The sequence below is a fragment of the Lygodium microphyllum genome, chromosome 24 (genome assembly GCF_053477565.2).
Source record: "Lygodium microphyllum isolate KBCC chromosome 24, Lygodium_microphyllum_v1.1.10, whole genome shotgun sequence".
Taxonomy (NCBI): Eukaryota; Viridiplantae; Streptophyta; class Polypodiopsida; order Schizaeales; family Lygodiaceae; genus Lygodium; species Lygodium microphyllum.
In genome coordinates, this window is record NC_141158.1 from 121634740 (window position 1) to 121653750 (window position 19011).

The following is a 19011-nucleotide window of genomic DNA, read 5'->3' on the forward strand; positions in this document are numbered from 1 at the left end:
TATAACTCTATTATCTAGTAAACTCCTCTTTTCAAGCTCATGGAAATGATTAATCACCATACAAATGATCCTAGTTTAAACGTAACAATACAATCAATTGTACAAGGCATGAATATTAAAAAAACAATGAAAAGGAATGATGCAAACAAGTTTACATAGTTTTCATAAGAGGTTTTAATATAGACATTTCACTCCAATAAGAGTACATCATCAAGACTTAGTGCATTGTTCGCACTTCTCGTAATAACAAAAAATTTTGTATAAATAAGTCAGTCTACAATAAACTTTTTAATCACAAAAGGATTTTGCTCTCTACAATCTCCTACAAAGGTGACATCTCTCTTTATCAGAGAGTGTTCTTCAAATACATATTAGTACTGAAACGGGTCTCCTATATGACTTACAATTAGTCCCTACATAATTAAAGAAGCAGTACACATAATTAGGCTCACACAAAATTGGATTGCACAAACCATCAAGTCACCTTCAAACTAGTTAGAAGTGAAAGGAACTTACATAGCACATAATGCAAAGTGTACGTGCCCAAAAGCAGAATCTTTACCAGCTCCTTCAAGCTTTTCCAAATGAAGCTTTTCGCAGCTCATCCTAGGGAGATTTTGATCCCGTGATTTCTGCAGATTCATCAACAGCCTTGTCTTCTACAATGTTATCTTCTGCATCAAGCTTGAGTCGTTTTGTCATGCTCTGATGTAATTCAGCTACTCCTTTTGCTGCATCTTTAGTACCTGCAAGCACTTGATGTTCAAGGCAATCCCTTAAAACATTGCAACTCAATAACAATAGTGAAAATTTGAAGGAACCATGACAGACATATGACCATGATCTGTAGTAGCTCACAAAGCTGTCATTTATCAAGAAGCCTCAAGGACTTTCTATTTTGAATAACTTATGAAAATATCCTTGACTAGAATATCCAAAACATAATCAGGTTATAGAGAGCAATACCAGAAGTATCCAATTCTTGTGTCTGAGACTTGTCACATCTCATGGGGTTGAAGAAGTATTGTTTAGTTGCCCTTTTGAGTCAGTAAGTAGTATGGATGGATTGAATGTTTGCAATTCGAATTGTAAACTGCAACGTTTTCGCATCATCTTTGATAGAATATTAGAAAGCCTCCAAACAAACACGCAACTATCTCCACTAACCTGTATGAAAACAATAAATCAGCAACACCAAGTAAAAAGCTGTAGTAAAGAAGTCAAGGTCAGCATATACACCACTGGAAGAGCCACCAGGCAATCAATATGATACAGTTGGATTGACTGGAGTGCCATAATGCTTATTCTAACCCCAGATACTGCCAAGACAAATGTAACAACAATTTCATCAATACATTGTTGCATATTTTTAGACCTAACATTTGACTATTAAGGCATACATGTAGGTCATTTCATACATGTAAGTCTTGCCAATGCATGTGGCTCCAGCCTAGACTAGAAGTGAAACAGCAGTTGCTGTGTGAGAAGTAGATTCATGAGTTCTCTCCCAATCAAGATTACCAAATCCAGTGACAAAACCTTCGATGTCAAAGCTACATTGCCAACAACAAATTTCAATAAATTTCAATAATGAAACCTTCAATTGAACAACTTAAAGCAATGAAGTTGTTATGGATGCAACTTTTGAAGCTCTTATATGTATTTAGCTGCAAATGTGAGGTTACTGAGAGGATGCGGGGTGCTCGAAAGAGCAGGCTGAGAAAGAGGGAGGAGCTCCAAGGTTTTGATGAAGGCTCCAAGGTGTTTGATATAGAAGAATCCACAACAAAGACAGATAGCTTGATGTAGATAATACGAGTCCCGAGACTAGGAAGACCATGAATTGAGAGAAAAGAGAAACCCAAGTCAAGAACATGCAAGGTCAAAAAACCAGAGCTCGATGAACGATTAGACAATAGAGGCAAGGTACCAACATCACCAATAGGCACCAAAGAAATGTCACCACCAACAATGACGATACCCTTGAATGGACTGAGAACCTATAGTAAATCACCTCGTGGAGTCATAGGACTAAGGGGAGTACAGAGGCCTCGAACGGATTACCTAAGGGATGACCACTCAAGAATGGGTGAGCCAAGCCTATGAACCAAATGGGAGACAATAGCAAGGATATTAAAGGCATCATAACCTACCAAAAGGCAGCAACCAAAGGCCATGGGATAGGCATGCAAGCAATAGGAGATAGTAGCTTGATGACAAAGAAAAGAGATCGCCACATAAAAGAAATGACACTGTAATCCCTAAAGAACCTCCTCATGATCCTCAAAATCCCCCTTTGAAACAAGAAGGGCCAAAGAATCCATAACCACATCTTTGAGATGGCTTACAAATATGGATTGAAGACCGAAATGCTATTAGTAAGGTTGAATATCACCAAAAATTATCTTTTACCATGGGCTTGTTTTGGTTGTGGGTATTACTTAATTCAATTTCAGGCTTTAGCTGCTTTCAATGATTTGGAGCTGTACTAGGAATGCAAGCATTTGCAAACTCAAACTTTTCCATGGGCTTCTTTTGGGTGAGGGCACTAGTGATGTGAGAAAACACATGAGCATAGAATGAGTTTTCCACTAGCTATAGCATTTTTATAGATCCAAGCTCGCTATACTAATCATCAACTTCATTGTCAGCATCCAAAGCTCTATGTACTCCAAGACAAAAGCCTCACAAACCCCATGTATTTGCAACCCTTATGTACTTAACTATGGCGTACAATGAAATGTAAAAAATGTGTACCTTCTAGCATGTCAATATGCTCTTCATCTTTAAGTTGTACTATAACATCCTCCTACAGAGCATCTTCATGTTTTTTCTCTACAGCTAAAAATCTTTCCAAGTTGTGCAGCTCCCTACGTATTCTTGCTGACTCTTTCCTAGCCTACGTACATATACCAACAAGAGTGTTTGAGCAAAGCACAATGAAATCATGTGTATGTAACGTGTCCGCCTGTTATCTTCAAGACACGTCTTAGCAGTCCATCGGAAATGATATCTAGAAAGCTCCGCACAGCACTCCCATGGAATGTTACGCGGTTTGCGACCTAGGACTTTCCGTGTCTGCCACGTAGTGGAAGTATTCCGACCATTCCCACTTAGGGCTGACCTGAATTAGGGTTTTTCCTATTAGTCATTTCCTAACGGTAACTAGCGTCGAACCTGAGCGAACTACTTTACATAGAAACGTCAGGTCAGAAGCAGATTCACGCTGCACTTGGTTCAAGGAGAATGGGAAATGAGAGGGATGCGAAGCTCAACCTCTCTGCCATAAAGCATAGTCCCATTCTGTTTCCCTAAAACAACGTAAATCGAGATCAATTATAGCTCTAGGTCAACGCTCTTGTTGTTCGAATTCTTTGAACGACCTTCCTACTGTCCATCGTGATTGAGAAAAGTTCCCGGCTAACCGGGACTACCCATCCATAGGATGGACCTATGGCCACATCCACCGCACTTTCCTTAGGTTGTTTTAGTTATTTAATTACCTAACACATTTAGTTGGACATGTATCGATCAGCTTCCTTAATTAACATGTTAGGCATTGGTTCCTTCACGTAATCATATCACTTAACATAGAAAAGCAGTGTCAAACAAGTTCCTTGTTAACATGTTATCATATTTATCTTGGAAATACATAAAGTCCAGCCCGTAGGCTTATCCACAATCCGCCCGAAGGCTATCCAGCAATCCACAGGGATCACTAATCCAAGATTCCGCCCGTAGACTAGTATGCGGGCCTTGAGATCCAATCCCGAGTCACGTTAGCCTCTTGTGCAGGGCCCGAAAGGCGAGGGATTTACGACCAGAGCCCCCCTAGCACCCAAGCGTCCTCTTGCTCCAAGTGGCGCTCAACAGAGAGACCTCTCACGGCGGGTTCGGTCCGCCTTCTCGGCGATGTTAACAACCCCCTTGGTTAGGGTCAGGCAGGCAGTCGGAGATAACTGAAGCTCCCTCTCCCTTCAGGCCTTTAACCTGAAGCAATAGATATCCATTTATCCTTTAATTCTTTGATCAAACAAAGCAAAACAGTGCTCTTAAATCTATAACAAGCACAATCATTTCCATTGGTTGTTATTGTTGGCCAACTGCTAAGGAGTGAATCCTTCTTTCCGAATGCTTGCAGCACTCAATCCGGGATTACTTGCAACTTGGCAAGATCCCCTATATCCTGGGTTAGGGCCGTACCCTATTAACCTGACTTGATCAATACCTTAAGTTCATATGTTATTCCAATTTATTGGTTGGTTTCTTGCTTTCAAGCAATTATCTTTACCCAAGAAGGATACTATATTAGGACGACTATTCATCCTCTTGCAAGATAACTTGCGTAAGAGTCTGTCAACCTCATTCCGAGGAAATTAGCCATTTCTTATTCACAAGATCGTGCGACTCTACTACTTGTCGCATAAGTGTTGCATCAATTTGTGGGACTATTTACCTTTCGAATGGAGTCACGAAACAATCTGTTCATGATTACGTTAGGCTGACATTGTCAGTCCTAGGGCTCCAAGTTCTATCTTTTTAGCTTTTTAGCGAAAGATTCTTAGGGATAAATCCTAGATCACTTCTCAAGTATATTCCGTTGTCCTTATATTCTGTGAATGTGGGCAAGTATTTAGGGTATAAGAGTTTCAGTTTTAGCAATACATGCGACTAGGTCACGTATTAAATCCTAGTTAGTTCTTTGGAATTGAATTAACTCTTTCTAAAACGAGTACTCCGCGGGTTTAGGTGTTTAGGTTTATGCCAATTTAACCTATCTACTTTTGAAGATAATTACGCTATCATTTCCATAACCACTTGACTTATTATCTATGCATAAGTTGATTTTCAAATCCTAACTTTCCAGTTTAAGATCAAGCATAGGTTAGATTGTAGCCTAATTCCAATTAATCATCCTATAACTTACGAACAAAATTCATGCTAAAATATGCAGCCTTTTACTAATAAATATGCAGTTGAAAAACGATATTTATACCAATTTACTAGAGTTATGCAACCTAGGAATCATTTCATGCCTTGCAATTTCTTATGGATTATTAGCACTTTTCGATATGTCCTAATAATGAGACATGCAATTTATACTTCCATGCCTAAACGGAGTGCACTATCTTAATTCCGTTTTATAAATGTGAACATTAATCTAAGTTCAGTTCATTGCAATGCATAAAACTACTTGTTAGAAATGCTTATCAATTTTCTGCTCACTTTATTTTGTTTGTTTTATTGAAAATACTAATGACCGAACTTTTCTGTCTCGTGAGCTAATTCTTTCAGAGTTAGCCTAAGTATTTAAGACGAAATATGCATCCTATCTCCAACAATTATCCTCGCACGATTGAATTATAACAATACCAAATAAAAATTAGGAAGGAAAACCTGGACTTCTGGTCAAATGTCCACGTGGATGCTAGGAGACGATCCTCCTGCGGTTGCGCCTTGGGCTTTCTTAGGAGCCATTTCGAATTCAGCCTTTTCACCTTGGGCGCAAAGCTACGATCTTGTCCATCTCCTTCTTACGCGAACACCCTTAGTGAATTGGGGGAAGGGATTTAGGGGGAATTCGCACGAAATTGGGTGGAAGAATCCCAAAGGGTAGGGGATATAAGAACGGTGATAGGGCTTTGGAAAAGGGCCACAAGAAAGGATTTTTAAGGGTTTTGGATTGCGGGGGGTGGAAAAAACCCACGAGAAGGGTTTTAAAACCTGGGGAGGAGGGAATTTATCAAACCTCTTTGGAAGGCCTTTTGAAGGCCCGCAAGAAAAGAGGGGAAAAGGGTATAGAAGACCCTTTAGGACATAGGAAATCCTTTTGTGAGAAAAAGGGGCCTAAAGAGCCCTTAGGAGAATTTATGGTATGGGGAAAAAAAGGGGCTTATAGAGCCCTTAGGAGGATTTAAGGTATGGGGAGAAAAAGGGGCTATAAGCCCTTGGGAGGACTTTGGTGTTGGGGGGGAAAGGACTTAAGGGCCACTTGAAGGCCCTTCAATGGCAAATCGGGGGGGAAAGGGGGCTTATAGAGTCCCCCTTAGAAGCTTTGGAAGCTTCTAGAAAGAGGCACGTGGGGGTGGAGACCGTTGACAGATGGCATTCGGCGGTCTTAACAGCAGCGCCTCGACTGCGGCATCGGCGTCCACTCTTCTCTCTCACGACCGCGGCCAAATCCTGCACCACGGCAGCACAGCGATCTCCCACCTCTCTTACTCTTGCGCAGAGTCACGGCTATTCATTCTATACTCAAGGCTCCCCATAGCTACGAGTTTTATAGGGAGAGGGAGAGGTTCCTCCCTCCCCTACGCGGCATCGGGCATGGCCTCCTTCCCTCTGCAAGCTCCAGCAAGGAGCTTGCACATATATGCTATTCCCCTCCCCTCCAGTACGACTGTCGGCTGGGGGGTAAGGGGAATAATAAAAAAATTTGACATTATCCAATTCAATTATCCTTTATAGAGGCGGTTCACGCGTGAAGTTCGGAATGTTATAGTGTAGTCATATGTGTATAGTGAAACTTGCAAGGTGCATGTCTGGCCTCGAACACAAAGCATTAACATACACTGTGTAGCTCGCTACGAACTGATTCAAGTTCGGCATCCAGTTGCTCCTCTTCTGATACAATGTCTGGATGATGTGTCTTCTTCTTAAGCAAAGAAGAATTCTATTGAGGAAAGAAAAGCTTGTAAATCTGACCAAACACTGTACCGGTACGTGTTGGCATAAGAAAGCATAACCATGCACGAAGTTTAATTGTAGCTTAAAAAATGGGAAAGCAGAGTGATAACAAGCCTGAAATTCAGTTGCACACCTGTTTAATACTGGAAGATTCAACTGGAGATGTGAAGCAATTAGTTCGACAATATTCCTCCCACCGATGCAGGTACTTTTCTAGCTTTTCTTGAAGAGTATTGAATATTGCATCAAAGCCCTTTAAGACAGCACAAATAAGTATCAAGAAAGACCTGCACAAGGAATAGAAAGAGGCTCAACAGTGTCTCTATGCACATATATATGCTTTCCCATTATCCAATCTACTAGACAACTTTCTCATTGCTTGGAAGAGCTCAGGTTTAAAATCCAGAAACGATCAATTTTGGAATGGATCCAATAATCAGCACCTTGGAATCATATGAGCTAAGAAAACCAGTTTCACTAAAACCCAGTCAAGTAAGGTGAGAGCCAGGACTGAAGGGCAATGGCCCTTCTAACACTTTTCTCTGTTGTTCTGCCACATTGACTATCATGAATTGCATCACGTGAAATGAATACACAATCGGAGAAAAAGAACCATGCAATTTCATCACACACCAAGACAGAAATTATTTGTAGTATTACGACTATGCTTGACATAAAGTGCATCTACCTATTGGTCACAAGACAAGGGAGAGCTTGCATGTAGAACAATAGGGAGAAGCTCCTTCTGACCTGCCATAGTGACCACTGGGCCTGCCAAAGACAGCAAGGAAGTCTGCAACATACAAATGACAATAGTGAATAACAATCAAGCCAAGTAACTAGTAGCTTTATTCAAGATCATACTCACACTTCAAACTTTGAAAATGAGGCAGCACCTACAAACCACCTTCAGAAAATAGTCAGAGGTGGTTGAGACTAGTTGAGACAGCTACCCATCCACATCCAAGAGCTAATGCCCTTGCCTCCTCCTCTGCTGCAAGCCTCATTGACCACTGAAGCATTACCAAGAAAACTTATCATTGCATCATTCATTTATGAGAAGCATAGTAAACATTACTGCACAAAAAGTTAATTGAAATCGAATGGGTGGACCTCACTATTGTTTGCCTAGCTACTAAAAGGCCGATAGAGTATGGTACTTGGATTCTTTTCCCCATTCCTATGAGACGCAAAAATGCAGCCACTGTCATTCATAGCAGCCATTTTGAAGCCAAAATAGTCCGTCACTGAGGGCACACGAAACCCTTTCCCTGTATCATGAAACTCCACCTACAAATCACCAAACAAAATCAATGGTACACTAGAGCCTGGTTTGACTATTGTGATCAATGATCATCATGCATCTGATTATGAGAACATTGCTAGGGAGAAAGCACCTCTATGTGTGACAACTCTTCATTCTAACAACTAGTGATGCTGCCTATGAGATTGTAAGAAAGAAAACAGTAATTGCCCGAACTAGGCATAGTAGAGCAGGGCTGAAAAGGAGTTTGTAATGCAGGCACTAGGTGTCCACCTATAGTAGCTCCAGATGGCATGCTTATGTTTTTATTCTGGAGCAGAACCTCAGTTTTACTAGAGAATGACTGCTGGAGCCTATTATGACCTTTGCTCTTTTCCTTCTTTCTAGAATCAGGATCTAAAGGAGAATTGGGTCCTCTTTCAGGTGAAGATCCACCTTCTTCCTCACTGTGAAGCTGCTCTCCATCCTCCCCATCATCATTTAAGTGCAGCAGTTCTTCTCTATCAATAACTAAAGGCAAACTAGCATCACTGCCAGGTAGGGTCATGTGAGATGGAACAACAGGTTCCCAAACACCAAATTTTCCATCCAAGTCACTGATGGCTAAAGCATTTCCTTTCAGTCTCCGCACCAAGCTGCGGATTTGAGATTCCAACTTGTGGCAGTCTATGTCTTGCATGTCATCCACATCCTAAATGATGACCTAATTGTCACCTGCTGCGGTTGCAAGGTATTTGCCATTTGGTGACAAGGCTAATGAGCCAACTGAAGCTGAATGCCCACCTTTGAGGCTGAAGACCTTTTCACCTGTATCCCGATCATACATAATCACATCCACGCCATTTTTTCTGTTAGGAACTGCCAAGAAATCTCCCTTTGGATGCCAAGCAATTTCATTCCTCCCAGAATTGTTTAGATCTGTGTTGGGTGCAGCATGGTACAGTGTGTGGATTTGCTTGCCAGATGAGAGGCACCAGCACATGATAAAGCCATAGTACCAGCAGAGCTAATGCCAAAAACTCATTGTTGGGGTCAAATGCAAGGCTAATGATAGGTGCATTGTGGCCTTTAAGGACTAGCACAATAGAGCTGTCAATTATTGATGATCTTGATGCCATCGTTCTCTCCTCCTGCTGCAAGCAAAGAGCCTGTGGAGCTGAAGGCAACGGCATGGATGGGCAAAGTAAAGCGAGTAAGTGCTTTGGAACTCTCCATCTGAGAAAAACAAAGAGGAAGGCTATGAGAAACACTCAATCTCTGCAATGGACAAGGGCCATCCTGAGTTAGACAAATTGGTTAACATAATAAAAATTCATGTGATCCTGTGTCTGAGGCTCTGAGCCATGAACTCATGCCATGGTAAAATTCATGCAATCCTGTATCAGTTTGAAGGCGTGAAGAGACAAATGAATGAAATAGTGACTCCTGGAGAAGATCTCATGCCATGTAGTGTCTCTGAAGAAATCTATATGCTGTAAATACAAATATTCACAGAGAAGCATTTGGTTCCACAAAACAAGAACTTGAATGAAATGTTGTAATGTCTGGCAGCATTAAGAGAGTAAAGAGTGAGACTGCGACTGCTGGGAAACATCTAGTGCAACATTGTGTCCACAAAATAACTTTGCATAGATTTCCAGAAAACAGACATTTTGTGAGTGAAATGTTGCAATGCCTGAAAACATTTATGTCCATAAAGAATTTTGCACATACTTCCAGAAAACAGACATTTATGAATCAAATGTTGCTATGCCTGAAAGCACTTAGAGAGTAAAGAGCGAAATCGTCACGGTTGGTAAACATCTAATCTAATGCAACATAATGTCGTTCCAAATTTTGCATGTTGTGAATACATGTGTTTCCACAAAATGAAGTTTTGTGAAGGAAAGATACAGAATGAGCATAGTTCTTCTAAATTGCTATTAGAGATTCATCAGAAAAACTACGATGCAATGATGGAAAAAAAACCTGGACAGGAGAAGAGCTTGATTGAGTGATCGAGGGAACTAGTAGCGAAGGTGAGGCGGGAGGGAGGAGAGAGGGCAAGGGAGGTGATGGCAGAGTGATGGTGGGAGAGGCACCGAGAAGGGGCAAGAGGCGAGTGGGCGGCTGAGGAGGAGGAGGAGGCGCCTCCCTCACCGTCTGTGGCGATGGGGTCATGCTGAGTAGTGTGTGTGTGCAAGAGGAGGCGCCTCCCTCACTGTCTGTGGTGAATCGCTTCCACAGGGGAGCATGCCACTGCTCTCCGATGGTATGTGCCTGCTACTTCTTAACGCCCAATGGCAGGGAGATGGGAGGAGGAAATGACAGCATAAAACTCCCTAAACCCCCAAATGCTTAAAAGCCAAAGCCTAGCCCTTCCCCTTCCCTTTACTTGGAGAACCAATAACAAATGCCTGCACACAATTATACATACTTGTATTTACAATGTACTTAATTATTTTCCCCTTTAATTTTTTCGACTCATAATGATTTGTATCACGAGGGAAGCGAAGTTAGGGTTTGAATCCATGCACCCACAATACTCACACCATTAGGATACAATCCCATCAGTGTTCTCCAAAAACTGAGGTTTAATGTAAAATGAATTGTAATTTTTCAAAACAACCTTTAAATTTTAAAGTAGAAGGTTTAAAACTTTCAACTTTGGAAAAATTTTAGTTGTAAAAATGGTAAATACATATAATTTGACTCGAATATCTCTCCAACTTTTTAAAGTTAAAGGTTTTTATATCTATTACCAAAAATATTTTTCGTGAACACTAAACCCCATTGGCTTCTCTTTTGTTTCTTTAAATTTGATGTGTATTGAAATAGGTAAAATATTTATACCAATGTGAGGTGTGAAACTAAAATGAAGTTTGTACTTGTAACTAGGCGCTTTGTGCATATGCTCATCATACCATTTTTGTAAAATGATCCAGGTTAGTGTTGTAAAAAGCAATACCCTTCTGTAAAAATCATGTATAATAAATATAAAAACTCCTATGAATAAATTTATGCGTCTTAAAGTATTTCCTTCTATGAATGTATATATATATATAAGCTTGTCCTTTTTTATATTCCCCTTTTTTTAACTCACGTGATACACATTTCTGTACACATTGACTGACCCGAGGCTCTAAGGTGCAAATCAAACAAGAAAATAAGCAATGATGGAGGATGGTTGTGGCACCGTGGTAGAGGACACACACACGTGCACACACACACACACAGAAGGAGAACAAGAAAAGAAAAAGGAAAAATGGAGCAACTAACAAACACAAACATGCTCTCTCGCACACCTCCTCCTAACCTTGATTTGCCTTCTTCATCCATTAACACCACCTGCATCTGCATCCTCATCTCTCATTTATAGCAACTGCAACTCCCGAGCTTTATGTCTCTACTATGCAACTTTGTGTGCAGCTCTTTGTCTTGTTGATATTCGCTTAGGTGCCTTCTAGTAAAGTCGTTGATGGGTCACTGGCCTTTGCATTATGCAACCATAAATGTCTCCAAGGAAGACATTGGGACATTCATTATCAACGCCATTGATGACCCGAGGACTCTCAACAAAATCCTACACATCAAGCCATTGACAAACATTCTTACACAAAATGAGCTAGTATTGTTGTGGGAGAAGAAGATTGGGAAGGCACTCAAAAAGCAGTTTGTTTCAGAGGAAGATATAGTTAAAAAAATCCAAGGTAAGAGATACTTGCACCAAGAATAGTGGCCTTACCATGAAAGGCCATCCAGTGATCTCGAATGTTTGACTTCTCTTTGGTTGTACCCAGCAATCAATGTGTCACCTTTTGTATCAATTCGCTACAGAGACTTCCTTTCCATGAAACATTTTCCTTGTGCTCCTTCATGATGTTCTCATTAAGGGTGACCAGTGCAATTTTGAGCTCGGTGCACACAATGTGGAGACCACCATTTTTTATCTGATGTGAAGTACACTTCCATAGATGATTACCTCAACAAGTTTTTGTAAGAAAAAGGTCTTGCTACGTGCAAGTCTCTAGTTTGCTTAAAGGTGGACCAGGATCTCCAAGCCATCCATAAATGTACACTAGTGTAGTCTCTATACTATTTCACCTTTGTAGATACAATGAAAAGGTAGAATAATGTATCTGAATAAGCCAAGGCATGAGCTCATACATGAATAGAGTAAAGTCAAAGCTAGTATGCAAGTTTGGGATGTACATCCATTTTGATCAAATGACACTTATAAAAAAACTCATAGACCAATAAAGCTCTTCTAGTAATTAAGTCGTGATGTATCAAGCTTCTAAGTAGTTTGTGTAGAGTGATGCCTTGATCCATCGAGCACTTGAGTTGGGAACCCCAACCCCCTCACTTTGATGAAAGGCAATGGAGTGGTTAAGGTTCTTTAAAGAGAAATGTTCCAACAAATTAGACATCGGATTCTTGTTGCAAGGCTTTTGTTTATGAAAACACAAATAGACATGCTTTTGAGTCATCAATGTACAATGACAGGGAGATCATGTTTATGATCAGCAAAAATCCCACAATGATGAAATTGAGAGGGGCTTTCATCTCTTTGTATATTTTTCATTCTCCTTCATGCATATATATATATATATATATATATATATATATATCTTTATTCTTTTCTTGCCATTTTCGATCAATGGACAACATGCATATTGTAGATAAGGATAGAGCAAGACATGTAATTTTGTATGGCTATGTTATTAGTATCCTCTCTCTCTCTCTCTCTCTCTCTCTCTCTCTCTCTCTCTCTCTCTCTCTCTCTCTCTCTCTCTCTCTCTCTCTCTCTCTCTCTCTCTCTCTCTCTCTCTCTCTCTCTCTCTCTCTCTCTCTCTCTCTCTCTCTCTCTCTCTCTCTCTCATATGCTTCAATAGTGGAAGACATGGAAGGCATTTTGTCCTAACTAAGATCAAAAGAAGGTCAAGGTGTTTCGATTTGCAATACCATCTTCTCTTGCTTGTGATATTGGACAACTAAAGTAGGGCCTACAATAGATATGAGCAATCGTATATAGTCCCCCAACCCAAACACATGCAAGCTGTCTTGATAAGCGCGTGCTTAAGCACAAGTTGTTGACCTTAGCACCTTTAAATCTCAACAAGTAACCTAATGATTCATTGTTGGTATGTTATTGTAAAAGTGTAGTTAATTCATCAGTATTCAAGGACTCAAATAATATTCCTAATTATTATCCCAAACATATCTCTACAAAATAGGCTATATCTTTGTACTTGTCTAGATCTTTGACTCAACAAACATAAGATTTGTTGATGTTGATTATTCAACCTTAAGAGATGAGTAGGTTTTTCTCTATCATTCATGGGATGCTTTATGGTTTGGCTTTTGAAAAAGTACTCAAAAATAAAACACAAATTGGATAGGAATGCAAAAAATCACTAGATGATGTAAAAGTAGAGGTGACATTTTATTTTGACATGTAAATCCACTCACTTTTTAAGTTTTGAATCATGTTAGAGGACATAGTTTTGTGTGCATGTGGGAGCTATACATGTATATATATGAAATTAAAGGCATATGTTGTTACTTAATATTATGCATGAGAGAGAGAGAGAGAGGCATAATTCTCTCTCTCTCTCTCTCTCTCTCTCTCTCTCTCTCTCTCTCTCTCTCTCTCTCTCTCTCTCTCTCTCTCTCTCTCTCTCTCTCTCTCTCTCTCTCTCTCTCTCTCTCTCTCTCATAATTCTCTCTCTCTCTCTCTCTCTCTCTCTCTCTCTCTCTCTCTCTCTCTCTCTCTCTCTCTCTCATGCATAATATTAAGTAACAACATATGCCTTTAATTTCATATATATACATGTATAGCTCCCACATGCACACAAAACTATGTCCTCTAACATGATTCAAAACTTAAAAAGTGAGTGGATTTACATGTCAAAATAAAATGTCACCTCTACTTTTACATCATCTAGTGATTTTTTGCATTCCTATCCAATTTGTGTTATTATGCCTCTCTCTCTCTCTCTCTCTCTCTCTCTCTCTCTCTCTCTCTCTCTCTCTCTCTCTCTCTCTCTCTCTCTCTCTCTCTCTCTCTCTCTCTCTCTCTCTCTCTCTCTCTCTCTCTCTCTCTCTCTCTACAAATATTCATTTTGAATTGTGCAGGTAGACTCCTTGGTAAACATAAATTGTGTTTGGGGTTCAACTGCCCTTGAGTTTATTGTTACTTCTTCTTTTGTAGGTTTAATATGTGCAACCACAAAGGTTTGATTACAAATGAACACTTGTGACTCTTGTAAATGATCTTGTTAATACTTTCCTAAGCTTAATAATAAGAGCTTAATAGTAAAAAGTTAAAATCTTATTATCAATTCCTAAACTTGATAATAAGGGCTTCAAATTTTATGTGCCTCTTGAAATCGAGATTGTAAGTTGAAGGAGTGTTTGGATCTACAACCTAAAATTGATACACTTCTCCATGTGCTCTTCGTCACGCTAGCAGGTTGTGTGTTGTTCGTCACGCTAGCAGGGCGCCTCTTTTCAGCGCCGTGTTTGATGCCTCCTGTCCACCATGTGCTGTTCCACCACGTCAACAACAGCTCGTCATGTATTTTTTTATAAAAAAATTCATTATCCTTTCATTCTAGATAAATTTATGGAAGAGGGGATTCCTACGCAGCAGTAGGCACAGCATTCAGTAACGTGTCTGGGACACATTGAATGCAAATTTCTGGCCAAACTTATCACACATTTTGGGGCTTTTATGTTTCTTGAGGACATTGGCATATGAACTGTAGCTACAGTCACAAAAAGACTGTTTTGAACACATTTGAGGCAAGAAATTTTGGGGTTTTTGTTGGTACAATGTTGCTGACACTGATTGCACATTGGACTGCGTGCATAACAGATAGTTTTGACAGAGTGCACCTCTGTACACTAATTGCAAAAAGTTATTTCCTGCAAATTCTGAAAATTTTTAGATTTCCAGTGAAGTTCGGCTTCGACATTGCTCTTTTGCATTTTTTCGATCAGGGAGTAGATGTTTTTACCTATGTATCCAAAGAGGACAGATTGGATGGAAATAACTATTCACTTTGGTCCTTCATGATGAAGAATGTACTTGTGGCAAAAAATCTTTGGGATTATGTCAGTGGAGAAGACGCCCGACCTGGAGTTGTGGCTCCAGCTACTCCTCCTCCAGGAGGACGTGCACCACGGGCACCTCAGCCTACTCCACTTCAGCCACTTCCCCAAAGAACAGCAGCTCAAAAAGCATGGGATACACGGGATGCACATGCTTTGTCGCTGATTGCATTGGTAGTTCAATGGTCAATCATCCCCCACATTTGTTCAGTAGCTTCTTCACGAGAAGCTTGGCTAACCTTGGAGTAGATGTTTGCAGGTAATATTAAAACTGCTTGAGCCTTTGGTAGCTACATAAGTGCAAAGAACACTAAGATCCACAGTGTAGACTTGACATCAAACGTTTGTGATCGAATGAGCCTGTTGGACCCGTGAATGAAAGTTAAGGAAACACTAGTAGTTTTTGTGATCTGATTATACATTGGGATGTCCTCTATGTGTAGGGAAATTAATTGTACACCAAAAAGTCAAGATTATATAATATTTATCATAAATAGGGACACATCCATCCAAGATAATCATGCTATATGGGTCACAATGGCATGTTGTGAGTTGTTGGTTTACAATGTAATCTAGGCGATTATACATCGGCTCAGATGGCTAGTTCACATCGCAAAATAGGGGGTGTGGAGGTGACGTATCAGCAAACAATGGATGCTGCACAACCCACATGAAGGGTGGATCTAAGCGAGGAAAATCCCCCACCCAGGGGATTAGTGCACGGATAAGTCATAAGAGGACAATCACTTTTCACTTTATTGTTTAAAGAAATGTAGAGGATTTGACAGGCCTCGAACCCACAATCCATGAGATGCAAGTCCCATTAAGCTCTTACCAGTCAACCAAACACACCTTTTTGAAATTTTGATCTATGCCCAGTGTGTAAACAAAAGCACAAACTATTTTGACGTCGAGTGGGGGCATTTGTGTGGTGTGTAACTAGCCTTGAAGTGTTTTGCACATGTGGGTATGTATTGCACATTGTAAAACTAGTCATAATCTCACATGGTGGTTTGCCATAAAACGATCCAAATGTTTTATTAGAATTGTGCTACACTCAACTAGTTCTTATACGGACAATTAATGTAATTCCTAGTTGCAAAGGCTTCATTATATGGCAAATGGGTCTATCTATCAGGAAGATTGCATTTTACTATACAAAAAAGAATAGCTATATAGGAAAAGCAATAGGTTTACTAGTTATATGTAGGATTCTTTTGAGTTATATGTAGTAAAACTTTTGGGGAGCAATTTTTCTAGTTATAACTAGGAAATCTAAGGAATTTACTACTTTGTATTAATTTCACTACATAGCAAGGCTGGGACTTGCATCATCATCATGGTGCCCATTGTGAGCTGTGATCTATATCATCGTGCCCACTTGTCCTTGCAACTTGTGACCTACATTTGGAGCTTCCTTCAATCTTCCTTTGCATCTACATGTTGCATTTGCACCTTGCCATAGAAGTGTGAAGTATCGACAACACTCGAGCAACACTCCTAGACATCTCTCTTGCCTTGTTGCTGCTTGTCCACCATCGTAGAGCGGGAGCAACACCAACATGAAGTAGCCACAAAAACTTGCTCATCACCGATATGAAGAAGTAGCAACAGTCCTGGTTGTGTTCACCTTCTTATCCACCATCACCATAGAAGTGTTGCACCAGTAAAATCTTCTATTGTTGCTTCTTTTTCATTAGTGTTTCTTTCCAGCGTAATTGTTTTGTTTTTAAAGGCTTGAAATTTTTGGAGCTTGAAACTTGGGCTTAATAAGCTATAACTGCTAGAACAACCTTGAGACTTACCAAATGAGAAACAATCATGATTTTAAAACCATGGCAAAACAAGGATAAAAGGTATCAGTATTTCATGAGAAGTTAGATTATGATGTGCTATTGGATCTCGTGTAGTTTATACATACACCCATGGACTACTTCCTATTCATTAAACTATAGAACACAATGGTAAACTTGAGGTCATTTTGGCATCTTATGACAATTTTATTTTTCCAATCAGGATTTTAGTAAGAGTTTATCAATAGGTGGAGATTTTGAATTTCAGTAAGAATCACTTGAGAAGTTTGAAGTGTGAGCTTAGTCTTGAAACATGATAGCAAAATTGTTAGCGAGAGAGAGTTGCCCTTCACTTTCCATGTCAAAACACAATGACAGTTTCCCTCCACTACCCTTGCCCTAACACAGGTGCAGTAGCTTGTATGAGAATCTAATAACTCTCTCTCTCTCTCTCTCTCTCTCTCTCTCTCTCTCTCTCTCTCTCTCTCTCTCTCTCTCTCTCTCTCTCTCTCTCTCTCTCTCTCTCTCTCTCTCTCTCTCTCTCTCTCTCTCTCTCTCTCTCTCTCTCTCTCTCTCTCATTTATAGATATTCCATTTCTATGGAGTACATTGCACAAGTATATTGTATGGTTTCTTTTGTGTAGGAGTCTTTGCACCATGGCATCCTTTTCTAGGATTCAAGTGGTTGATTATGAGAGCAAGGAGAAAATAGGCCTTGTTATATTGAGAATATGCATGCCAACTCACATTCCCTCATGTTCAAGAACAGATTGAAAGGGATTAGCTCTTTGGTTTCTTGATGAAGAGGGGTATGCATTGACGGGGCATTGACCAAGGGACAAGAGGGACAATGCACAATCAACCATCAACTCCTAGTTTGCATCAAGTGGAGCTCATATAATGTGGAAGAGTCTCTCCCTCACCCTTCAAATAAAAGACATTGCTCTTAGCTAGTTGGTGAGACAAATTGTGAAGATGAACCAAATGTGACTACAAAAGAAATGGCAATACCGAGGGATGAAAAGTTGAGCTACATTCCGAAGACTTTGATGGAGCTCCTCATGTGTGGATCTCGTGGCATGAGTCTAACGAGCTTTACGGTAAATGCTTGATAGAAGGAAACATAAAAACTTACAATTGCTTCTCTGAGTTCATAATGTTTCATGCCTTGGAGAGTAAGAGGCATGAGCTTAAGTATATGGTTGCTCGAGAATTGAAAAATGAAAAAATGCCTAAAGGAGTAGCTTAGTTGGCAAAGGATGACAAGAAACAAATAGAAGAAGAAATAGAGAAGTTGCATTCTTATATGGCATCAAATGAAGGTAACATAACTTTCTTTCTCCTCCCATCTCTTTTTATGCTTAAAAGTTTATCTTTTTGAATTGATTCTTACTCAACTCTTTGAAGTCAAAATTTCTAGTTTGACTTGATTGAAGCCATGTTACCCAATTTTAAAGACAAAAATTTGTATGAAGGTGAGATGCAAGATTGATGATGCATGGCTATGCTTATGTCCCCCAAGATCAAATCTATACACAATCCTCAATGCACACAAAAACTCATGTTCTCACATCAAGTCACTCATGAAGAGCAAGGAAGGTTCAAAGGCAATACTCATAGGCTATCTAGGGTGTCCTCAAAAAGATATGGAGCATGATCCAAAGCAAACATCCCTCACAAACTTCTTAGTCTCAATGAAAATCGGAGATACAAGTACGAGTGCTTTCTCCCCCTTACCTAATCATGATAAATAGAATAGAAGGTTGGCTAGTAAATTTGAACTTACTTTGTTGGGGTCTTTAGAGTCATGAAGTTAAGGTTAAAGATGCAAAAAGATCTCCCAACAATATATCAAAGCCCATAGGTTGGGCAAGTTTGGTGGTAAAGCTACCTTGTGGGACTTCTGCAAGACATTTCCACAAACATGATTAGGTCAAGTGGGATGATACGATGAATGCACAAATGTAATATTTCAAGTTGCAAGGATTTTTTCTTTTCTTTTGAGAGGGGGGTGTGAGGGGGGGCAAGGCTACACGATTTCCTAAGTTCCAACCTTAATGGATCCTCCTTATCAACAAGAAAGAAAGGATAAAGACATGCCACTCAATGTGTTCAAGGCATACATGGGTACATTTTTTATGCAATCATTGAAATCTATCAAAAGGAGAAAGA

The 19011-nt window shown here is 39.9% G+C and overlaps 1 long non-coding RNA gene and 1 pseudogene across 3 annotated transcripts; both read right to left on the reverse strand.

The window, feature by feature from the left end:
* Positions 1-235: 235 nt before the first annotated feature.
* On the reverse strand, positions 236-6789 carry LOC148015592 (uncharacterized). 2 transcript variants are annotated; one of them, XR_015688357.1, is made up of 3 exons: positions 5398-6789; positions 967-1167; positions 236-755 (listed from the first exon to the last, which is right to left on the reverse strand). It is a non-coding gene; the product is annotated as an uncharacterized LOC148015592 (long non-coding RNA). The 2 variants fall into 2 exon arrangements; XR_015688358.1 differs by lacking the exon at positions 5398-6789 and having other exon boundaries at positions 236-746; positions 967-5380.
* Positions 6563-11296, reverse strand: LOC148015593 (protein ENHANCER OF LHP1 1-like; annotated as a pseudogene). Its single transcript, XR_015688325.1, has 7 exons — positions 11247-11296; positions 9920-10143; positions 8085-9166; positions 7848-7977; positions 7438-7480; positions 6821-6974; positions 6563-6673 (listed from the first exon to the last, which is right to left on the reverse strand). The product of XR_015688325.1 is annotated as a protein ENHANCER OF LHP1 1-like (transcript).
* Between the last annotated feature and the right edge of the window lie 7715 nt (positions 11297-19011).